Raw genomic sequence first — 11,168 nt, 5'->3', positions numbered from 1 at the left:
TTTGTTGAAGTGCTTAATTACATGTTATGACTTCCAGGAAGATGGTTTGAAAATGGGGAATAAAAGTTGATTTCTTCTGCTCTTTTCCTTTTTAATATTTCATTCCCAGAATGAAATCTGAGTGCAATGTATTTCAGCAAATATTGGGCAGATTCTGCCTACACAACATGGTGGCCACGCCCACTTGGTGGCCACGCCCCTGGCACCCGGCGATGTATAAGTGGTTGGGGGTCACCACAACATGGGGAACTGTATTATGGGGTCACGGCATTAGAAAGGTTGAGAACCACTGCTTTAAGTTCTTTTATTTGGGGAAGGAAAAAGGTGTGCATATAAGCCAAATAAAAATTGGCTATAGCAAGAGAAAGAAAGAGATTGGTTCTATTTCAGCCTGAGAACAGGGATATCTTTACTATGATGAACATAAGGGGTGTGTACATATACATTTTTAAAATATTTATATCTTTGCTCTTAAAGTAGTACAGTACCAGCCCTATTTATTTGAAAATAATGATGTTCTTCGGCACAGCATGTGGCACGACTGCAGTGCAATCTTACACCTACTTTCCTGACTTACTGTATTCAGCAGAATTTACTGTATTTATTGAGATTTCCATTTGAGTAGAAAGTGAAGCTATTTACATAATTTATACATGCACTTTCAGCATAAATTTATATTTCCAGTGCAGCTTATCAAATTAGTCAGAAGCAATAAAGGTTCTAAAGGAATTTTTTAAAAAAAAAACAACAAATCCAAATAAGTAACAAAGAAAGCAGTTCTTCATTATATAATTTTTTTAAAAAATAGCAGTTCTGAAAAATCTGACCCATTGTAGGTGTTATGCTTGATGCCTAAATTATGGTAATCACACTATTGGGCAAGTCTTTCTGGGAAGACATTTTATAAAGTGTACTACTAAAGTAGTGGTACTTTGCCCAGCTTCACCTGGTGTGTCACCTGTGCTTTTTCTTGAATGAGAAGATCTTGCAATGGTGATTCATGCTTTCATTGCCATCTATCTTGACTACTGCAATGCTCTTCACATGGGGCTGCCTTTAAGAACCATCTGAGGCATCAACTGGTAGTGAACCAGGTGCTCTCCAGCAGTTATCACTAGGAGCACGATATCTCTAAGGCAGGGGTGTCAAACTGCCAGCCTGCGGGCCGGACGCGTCACCAGGAAACCGTGCCCACCCCATTGCCGGCAAAGGGGAAAAAGCTCCGATACCTGACGTTGCGAGTTTGACATGTCTGCTCTAAAGTGTAATGTAAGCTCTACATTGGTTGCCAGTAGCTTTTGGATGCAGTTTAAAGTGCTGGTGTTAACCTATAAAACTCTTTATGGCCCGGTACTAAGCCATCTGTAGAACCACATTTTCTGACTGAAGGAAACTATTAAAAATGCACAGGGAGAAGCAACTGATTGTTCCCTACAATCAGAGCCGTAGTGGCTCAGTGGTTAGAGTGCAGTATTTCAGCCTGCCTCTGCCCACTGCCAGGAGTTCAATCCTGACTGACTCAAGGTTGTCTTCCATCCTTCTGAGGTCGGTAAAATAAGGACCCAGATTGTTCAGAGCAATAAGCTGATTCTGCAAACCACTTAGTGCTGTAAAGCACTATGAAGTGGTACATAAGTCTAAGTGCCATTGCTATTACTATTGCTACTTTCTGGAGATCAAATTGACCAATAACATCTTGTTAGGCACAGAAAATGTGGTTTCTTGATGATAGCCCCTGGCTGTGGAATGATAGCCCCACCTAGATCTATTTTACTCCTATTCAATATATGATTAGATTAGATCTATTTTACTCCCATTCAATAGGTGATTGGATTGGATTGGATTAGATTAAATTAGATTAGATTAGATTGACAGATATTTGCAAACGGTTAAAGATCTGGATTGTTCTGATTGTTGATCTCTTGGGTTAGGAGACTGGTTTAGAATTTTATTTTGGTCTTTTCATATTATGGAGTTGGTCTTCTAGTGGTTGTATTTCTTTTCTTTGCTATATGCTGTTCTAAATTCTCTTTTTAACTGTAAGCTATCCAAAGTTGTTGCGGAGTCGGAATCCCCCTGAAACATAATTAAATAATAAATAAATTCCCTGTACAAACGCTGGATCATGTTGAATGCTGTTCAAAAATCCTAGAGAATGTGCAGGGCTATCTTTCCCCTTTTGCTTGGAGCAGGTCATCCCTTGTGGCAACCACCAAGGCAACTTGTTTTCAGATCCAGGCTACAATCCAGACAGAAATGTGTAGGACACTTCCACACCCACAGCATTTTAAATCTCCAGACCCTTTGGAGTTGTATTCATGCTGCTCCATGAGTGCCTTCACCACTGATGTCAAGAGTTTAGCCAACATGCCCCCTCCCAGTTCTCTCGAGCTGGCTAATGGAGCCTGCAAAAATCCTCCCTTTTTTGTTGTTGTTGTCAATGCTGCTAATATTGGATATTCTTGCTTTGACAAAATATGCAGAACTGTCTGGTATTTTTAGAGTTAATTAGGTGATGCTGGGAGGGGAGTAATTAAGATAAGGAATACCCGGGCTGCAGAACGGAAGTGAACCTTTGCCCTTCGGGCTGATTGGAGAACGTGATTTATGACTGCAAAACAGAGGAGGGGAATAGGCTGATATGTTCTGTGCAGGGGAGGGGAAATTCAGATCTTGGCATCCTCATTCGTGCCGTGCCAACATTTTGTTACATGAATAAAGACTTTTTAGGATAAAAAATGCCTGGAAGTTCTTTGAAGTGTTTCATTAGTCGGAACCCTGACAGTTGTCTTAGTACGAGGAAACGAAAAGGCAAAACTCCTCAGATCCACCAGCAAAGAGGATAGGAGAACAGAGCCTTGCCTGTAAGAACATTGGGTAGATGAAGCAAATCAGGGCAAGTTCCCATTAATGGGAAACTATCCACCATTCCATAACTCTGGAGAAAACATTGGAATATAGATTAAATGGTTGCCTCTGGAGTAGTAGCTGAACTGGAAATTCAGATTCAGCTGTTAAAGATCTCCCCCAAACCAATGGTGAGGATCCAGAATTGGTACAATTTTTACGTGTGAAAAAGCCTTGGAGAACCTTGTAAATCAGAGGTCCCCAACCTTTTGAGCACCAGGGACCGGTTCCATGGAGAGAGGTTTTTCCGCAGACCAGAGGGTGCGTGGTTTTGTGTGTTGCCTGCACCCCACAGATGGGGCTTTGCTTGTTTGTATGGACCAGTTGCTGGCATGCCGGGGCCCAGTATTGGTCCACAGACCGGGGGCTGGGGGGACCCCTGTTGTAAACAACCCCTTGTGTTAGTCATTCTTCTCTCCATATTGCACAAAGTGAATGAGTTGCCTAGAGGAGAAACTATATTATTTTGGAAGCTTTCTGGTTCACAGTTCAACCTCACTCCCACACTAGCTACATCGAATTGTTTTTTTATTTTCTACTTTCAGAAAATAAGAGCGTAAGATTTCACATGAATTACTGCAGATCACAATGGCTCCCTTTTTTCTTATAATACCTGACATAAAGAGAGAGAGAGAGAGAGAGAGAGAGAGAGAGAGAGAGAGAGAGAGAGAGAGAGAGAGAGAGAGAGAAGAGCTGGTGTTTTCACTTTATGGCTGATAGGAAATAATTTTTATTTTAGGCTTACAGCAACTTCTTCCTCTTCATATGGTTCCCTTTAAATCTCATGGCTTGTACATCTAGCGACACATGATTTGGTTTACCAAANGACAAAACCTGGAGGTGTATACAGCACTGTTAATCCTGTAGATCAGAGTTCCTCACCTTTCTGGCTTTGCAGGCCAGCGGGGGAGGAGAGTGGGTGGTTCCGTGCGAACGGTGGGCAAGCGCGTACACAGCTCCATTTATGCAAGCGGGCGAGCGTGCACTCCACTTACGCAAACGGAGCATGCATGCATATGCTTGCCTGTTGCTTGTGCAAATGGGGATGCGTGCATGCGTATGTGCTCACCTGCCGCTTCCGTGTCCCAGTTCTGAATGGCTCATGGCCAGGGGGGGGGTTGGGGAGTCCTGTTGTAGATAGACTTTTTTTTAAAGGATGGGGGGCATCAAAGAAGCCATTGCCATAAAGCAGGGGTGTCAAACTCAATTTCATTGAGGGCCGCATCAGCATTGCGGTTGCCCTCAGGGGGGCGGGGTGTGTGTGGCCAGGGTGGGTGTGGCCTACTGGGTGGGTGTGGATGGAATGGATGTGGCCTACTGGGTAGGTGTGGTCAGCTCTACATCGTTCGCGTCAAGGGTGCCTGTGGGGGCCTGGGCAGGAGTGGGACAGATCTGAAGGTCTCTGGCAGAAGGGGATGGGACCGAGGCAAGCGCCAAGGCATGGTCCATTTCTTCATTCCTCACAAAGGGTGACACCTCCCCAGCATGCACCCAGGGGGCAGGGCTGACGCGGCAGGGGCTGGTTCCTCGCTGTTTCTAAACGGCCTTGTGGAGCTAAGACTGAATGCGTTTCAGCATAGATGGCCACCACAAAATTGTACATTGGCTCCCGGCCAGCCTGGGCCAGGGCCAAGGCACTGTGGGCCGTTCCCTCACCGTTTCCAGGATGGCTTCGCGAGCCACATGAAACCACTTCGCGGTCTGCATCCGGGCCCCGGGCCTTGTGTTTGACATGTCTGCCATAAAGTGTCGCATTCCAAACATTGACCTTTTCTTCATTTACAGTTTTCAAAATTAATTTTAAAGCCTACATCATGGGTCCCCAACCCTGATATCGGAACCGGGCCACGCAAGTGGCGAGTGTGCAGGTGTGCGCTTGCAGCTCCACTTGCACAAATGGAACTGTGCATGCATGCAAGCCTGCCGCTCGCAGGGAATCATCCTCTCTCCCTTCCCTCCACTGGCCCACCAAACCGGAAAAGTTGGAGACTGCGGATCTGTATGATTGCTTTTTGATATAATTACTTTCCCCAGATTATCCTAAGCCTGAGACAGCCTTCGGCCAGTCTTCTCAGAGATCATGGCAATGCTTTTGCCTCCTTAATTTGATCAGGGAAAGTCTGTTCATGTGAAAAGCATTAGGAGGTGTTTGCTTCACTCTGCTGTGTGGAGGGTCATTTGTCACAGATGAATGGCTAGCTGTTGTATCTAGGCGTCAAGCCATTAAGAAATAAATCCTTACCTAGTCTTGTCATAAGGATAGCTGGAAGATCAACCAAATATTATTTATTACTAGGATTTCTCTGCTTTCGCTCTCTAAAATGGTGCAAGCACCGTAAAAGAAATAAGATACTTTTAAAAAGGAATAAACCAAACCTTACAGGAGTTTTATATATGGACTAGGCCTCTTCAGTGCTACCAATTGTTTTCAGAGGCCATGTAATACAGTGCCTGTCTTTCCTGGGCTCAGGGAAGATCTGGTCTCAAATCCCCCATCTACTCCTAAAATACTACTAGTAGCACGAAGCTGACTTTAGCTGTCATAACGACTAAGCATACAGTAGTTGGCCCAAGTTACTGTTCAGATAGGAGATGGAGTTGGAATTCAAAGATTGTTTGCAAAATGGAGAAGTTGGGGTGGGGGGACATTTTGGAAGAAGGTTGTGGCAAACTGCTTTTGTAATACTGCCAGGAATACTTTATGAATGTATTCATCAGGAATCAAGGAATAAATGTAACATATTTTCATTTTGATTGGTTGATACACATGACAGTATTGATGGACCACAGTGTGTAGTGGTTTCTTTTACAGTACTGCCCTGTGAATAGCCATATCCATGGACATTAAGGCTGCCAATGGTTATACTGTACAGTATATAATGCCCTCAAATTTGCTGTTGCTGTTGTCATTCCATGCTTTGGGGTTTTTTCCTAAAAAAACTTCCTTTGACCTCTCTAGGAACACACTACAAGGTAGCCCTTGTTGAGTGACTGCTTTACTTAGCAAATGTTTGCAGTTACGACAATGATGAAAAAGTAACTTTATGATCACTCCTTACATCTGTGACTTTTGCAGGTCTCTATAAAGCAGACGTGTCGTCGCGCAACGTATCGGGACAGTTTTGCCATCGCCAGCAACGGGGTGGGCACGGCTTCTGTATGACGCGTCCAGCCTGCGGGCCGGCAGTTTGACACCCCTGCTGTAAAGCAAAGGAAAGCTGAAGTCACATCAGAAGCACAGTTGTGATTTCACTTAGCAACTACTTGACTGTGTCTCTGGTCCCAACTTTGGCCACTAAATAGGGATTATCTGTACCATCTAAGATAGTCTTGAGGTACATGCAGGATAGTTTTATGGAGAGAGAAAATTCATTGCAGGTCCATCCTTATTCAACGCCCAGCTCTTGAAGGGAAGGGAATCAGCTAGGGTAGAGTTATGTCCCTATGTTGAGATGTCAGATTTGGGTACTTTGCAAACTTTTGGAAATATTTACACCCCACCCCACCCCAATGTCTTGCTACTTGTTGCTGTATCTAGCTTTTCAAGAATACAGGAGAATAGGAAGGGTTTATTTTATTTTATTTATTCAATTTCTGGGCAGCTTATAATTCTAAAACTAATATATATATTAGTTGAGCCCCAGACTCAAATTTTTAAAGCCTTACAAAAGGCTAACAGTGTTGGGGCTATTCTAATCTCAGAGGGGAGAATATTCCACATAGCAGAAAAGGCTTGACACTCTTTAACTAATGGGATTTCAGCATCCCCAATCTTTTGGATTGAATGCACTGATAGAGACTCTTGGAAACAGATGATTCCTCAAGTAATCCGATCCTAAGCTATGTAGGACTTTAAAGCCAACAACCGGCACCTTGAATTGCACCCAGAAACATACCGGTAGCCAGTGCAGCTCACGTAATAGTGGTGTTACATGTGCTGTGTATCTGGTGTCATTTACTACTGGCCCAGTTGCATTCTTCACCACTTGAAGTTTCCGAAGGCTGCAGGATCCAATCTGGGTCAGTCACTGGGACCAGAGGTTTAGACTTCCCAGCTTTCAGACTTTTGCTGGAGCCCCATCCTCAAGGAACTTCTCGCTCTCTCTTTCTGGTGAGAGAGAAGTTGCCTGAGGATGGGCTTCGTCACAGGTCCCAACATTATCCTGGGACACATATTATTTGCCTTCATTCGTTTCCGACTACTCTTCAAGGGCAGCCCTACGTATAACGCATTGCAGTAATCTAAGATGCGGTTTCATCTTTTCTTTTCAACCAATACTTTTTAAATGGAGTATAAAATTTACCCCAGGACTAAAATGTAAAACAAATTGTGTTTTGGTTTTGTTTTTTTTCTTAAACACTACAGGAATCCTGCAGCGATTGGGCATGGCTGTTTCTGTTACGCCCTGTTGCGTTCCATCCCAGTTGCGGTATATATTATTCTGATCACGGGACTGCGATACCATCTCTTTATCTGGAGCGTCTTTTCACCGAAACTTCTCTATGAGGGAGTACACACTTTCATCACAGCAGCTGTGTGCGCTTTCTTTACAGCGGTGGATCACCAGCGGCGGAGAGACTGAAATCACTGGCCAGGCAGAATTTTACAGTGGAATGAACATTCTTGCTGCTAGACTCCCAATGAACTCCAGAAATTAGTCTTTGATTTATTTTTCCCCCCTGTTTTTCTTGGCAAACTCATTTCATGCCTTGGCTATGGGCATGACAAAACCATCCTGAAGTGACACTTGAAGTGTCGGTGGCTGGGAGAGAGAATGGCCAGGTTAGCTTTGTTGTATGAATGTTGTACAATCACCTGCTTCCCTTTCCAGTGTCAGATATAGTGCCTTTCTAAATTTGGAATCCTTATACTGGGATCTGAAGCAGGGCGAACTTTGGAGTATGCTGGAATGTAATTAGGTTTAACTACAATTAAAAATCTACACTGACCACTTCCGTATGAATAAATGTGTTGTGGTTCTTAGCGTTAATCCTACATAATCACAGGGTCCTCTTGTTTTTGCATTGTGCTTTGCCTAGTTCCAATGAAGCTATCAATGCAGTAAGAGCTGCTGTTTATCACTCCAGGTTGTTGCAGAGCCGGGCCATGCTTAGGACCGGGAGGGTTAGGATTAGGCTCAAAATCAACCAGCAAGCTTTCATGCCTAAGCAGAACTAAACCTGGGTCTTCCTGCTCCTAGTGCACCACTCAACTCGACTTACAACAGTTATTTTAGTGACCGTTGCAAGGTACAGCATCACTGAAAGAAGTGGCTTATGACCATTTCTCACACTTATGACCATTGCAGCCTCCTCATGGTCACATGAAGAGAAGGAAGAGAAGAACGAGGGGGGACATGATAGCTGTGTTCCAATATCTCAGAGGCTGCCACAAAGAAGAGGGAGTCAAGCTACTCTCCAAAGCGCCCAAAGGCAGGACAAGGAGCAACGGATGGAAACTAACCAAAGAGAGAAGCAACCTAGAAGTAAGGAGAAACTTCCTGACAGAACAATTAATCAGTGGAACAACCTGCCTCCAGAAGCTGTGAATGTTCCAACACTGGAAGATTTTAAGAAGAGACTGGACAGCCATTTGTCTGAAATGGTATAGGGCAGGGGTAGGTAGCATTGGCTCTTTTATGACTTGTGGACTCAGCTTGGAAACCTCTCCCTTCCCCTCAGCATGGCTGGCTCAGGAATACTGGGAATTGAAGTCCACGAGTCATAAAAGAGCCAAGGTTGCCTACCCCTGGTATAGGGTTTCCTGCCTGAGCAGGAGGTTGGACTAGATGACCTCCAAAGTCCCTTCCAACATCATCATCATCATCATCATTATTATTGAGGATCATCGCGCAGTCAGCCAGATGTTCGGACTGGATTTGGCATTTTTGTCTACTTATCGAGTCTACCAAGGACCTGGGATAGGCAGATGTGGATGTTTGATGGTATTACAGATATCATTGCAGGATGGAAGCAGTTCCTACTACTACTACCACTACTACTACTACTACTACTACTACTACTACTATTATTATTGTTATTATTATTATTATTACATGATCAAAATTCAGACAGTTGGCAACTGACTCGTATTTATGGTGGTTCCAATGTCCCGGGATCATAATGATCTGCTTTTGCGACCTTCTGACAAGCAAAGTCAATGGGTAAACCAGATTCACTTAACAGCCGTGTTACTAACTTCACAACTGCTTTGATTCAATTAACTGTAGCAAGAAAGGTCATAAAATGGGGTAAAATTCACTCAACAAATGTCTCACTTAACAGCACGTACATTGTGGGCCCGATTGTGATCGTACACTTAGTTCAGCATGGTTAAAACAGTCAGTAGAGTGGGACAAGATCACAGCTCACTCCTAACTGGAGTGGAGATGGGCCCTTGCGTCACCCAGATCAATGTGGCTTTGAATGTTAGAACAGGAATGTCTCTGAAGTTCTCTGTCTTGTTTTCAGTTCTTGGTATTGCTGCTGTTCTTACTGAATGAAAGCCTTTCAAACCTTTCTGATTTTAAAGGTGAAATTTTTATCTTTTGCCAGAGTGGCATATTGTCAATTTTATTTACTAACCTTCCTGATTTCTCATTTCCTAAATATTAATCCTTTCCTTTGTAAGTAAATATTCCTATCCTTATTCATTGTTTTCCCCCAAAGCTGAGCAGCCAATGCCTACAGAGAAGCCTTCAAAACCTATGAAAGAGCATGTTCTGATTGCTTTCCTTTTGGTTAAGCGAGAGCCAAAAACTCCAAGCGAAAAAGATTCCGAAATTGATTCGCAAGTTTGGGGATCAGAGGGAGATTTTGACTTAGAACCACGAATGGAGCCCAAGGTTTCCACTGCTAAGCAAGTCAACTGTTAAGTGAGCTGTGCCCCGTTTTGCGACCTTGTCACAGTTGTTAAGTGAATCTCTGCAGTTAAACAAATCGTGCGATTGTGAAGCGAATTCGGCTTCTCCTATTGACTTTGCTGGTTGGCTGGGAAGGTTGCAAATGGTGATCGCATGATGCCAGGACAGTCATAAATACAGGCCAGTTGCCAATCCCCCAAACGTTGACCACGTGACCATGGGGATGTTGCTACGGTCATAAGTGTGAAAACCAGTTGTGAGTCACTTTTTTCAGTGCCATTGTAACCTCTTAATAGTCACTAAATGTATGGCAGTAAGTCGAGGACTACTTCTGCGCAGATAGTCCTCCATTTACAACCACAGTTGAGATTGACCGATGTGGTCGTACAGTGAGAGCTCACATGGCTGCCTCTCTTAATGACCACAATCCCAGCACTCCTGCTTGCCATTGTTAATTCAGAATCATGGGTCATTAAGTGCAGGGAATCCCAGGTAAGGAGTGTGGGGGTGCAAAAGGGGATGCTGGAGACCCTCTGGGCTGCGGTGTGAGTTGGGGAGCTTGCTGCAGTGCAGTTGAAAATTAGAGGTGCCCCTGGAACAAATCAAATCCTGGGGCCTTCAGCTGTTTCAGGCAGCTGCCACCTGATGTACCCATATCTCGTGATAACGGGCACTCGGTTTCCAGAATGGCTATTCCAGAGGCTTTCTGAGGAATCGTGAAAATGGGGGTGTGAATAACTTTTATTGAGTCTCTTTTTCCCCCCTCTAAGAATGCGTCCAAAAAAGGGGAGGAATGAGGTCAGTTCCTTAGGAAAAGGGGGCGGGAGGAGAAAGAAGGTCCCGTCATCTCCATTCACTTACTGGACACACCACACATACGCAGAGGTCTGTTGGGTGTGGCAGACCCTTTGGAAGACAGGCTTTGTGCAAGGACATTGGGGTGACTACAGTGTGGGGCTTGAGGCAACATCTCTCGGTGGTAGTGATGGTGCTGGGGCTGAAGTAGTGGCCCGGGGTGCTGGCACCCACAAATGCTGCTATGGAGGAGGGGGGAGATGTAAGGGTGGAGTTGCATTGCCCCAGTGATTGTAAGTGCAGGCAGGCTGCCAAGTACCTGAATTTTTTTTATCACATTTACTGTGGAGCTTTTCAAAGGCTGTAACTTTGGGCACTAGTCATAAGTCCATTTTTTCCCCAGATCCATCGTAATTTTAAACAGTTGCTGAACAAATGATTGTAAGTCAACCTGTATTGGTTTCAACAAAGTATTCATACATGAAGACATTTGCAGTGGGATTGGAGGTAGTGTTTTTATATGCTTCCTCCTTTAACTTTTGCTTTCCGACACCCATTTTAAAATCATACCTATAATGTCTCCCCATAATCCAGGATTTAGCA

At 44.1% G+C, this 11,168-nt stretch overlaps 1 long non-coding RNA gene across 1 annotated transcript in view; it reads left to right on the top strand.

Annotated features, from left to right (window-relative positions):
• LOC107300288 overlaps nucleotides 1-7,867 on the top strand; it is a 12,381-nt gene extending 4,514 nt beyond the window's left edge. Inside the window, exon 2 of the long non-coding RNA XR_001549210.1 lies at nucleotides 7,274-7,867. This is a non-coding gene — a long non-coding RNA (uncharacterized LOC107300288). The remainder of the gene's footprint in view (nucleotides 1-7,273) is intronic.
• The last annotated feature ends 3,301 nt before the right edge of the window (nucleotides 7,868-11,168 follow it).

This window comes from Protobothrops mucrosquamatus, unplaced genomic scaffold, assembly GCF_001527695.2.
Source record: "Protobothrops mucrosquamatus isolate PMUCROS unplaced genomic scaffold, P.Mucros_1.0 scaffold6579, whole genome shotgun sequence".
NCBI lineage: Eukaryota > Metazoa > Chordata > Lepidosauria > Squamata > Viperidae > Protobothrops > Protobothrops mucrosquamatus.
Note: the sequence above shows the minus strand (reverse complement) of the source record. Positions and strands in the feature narration are given on the sequence as shown.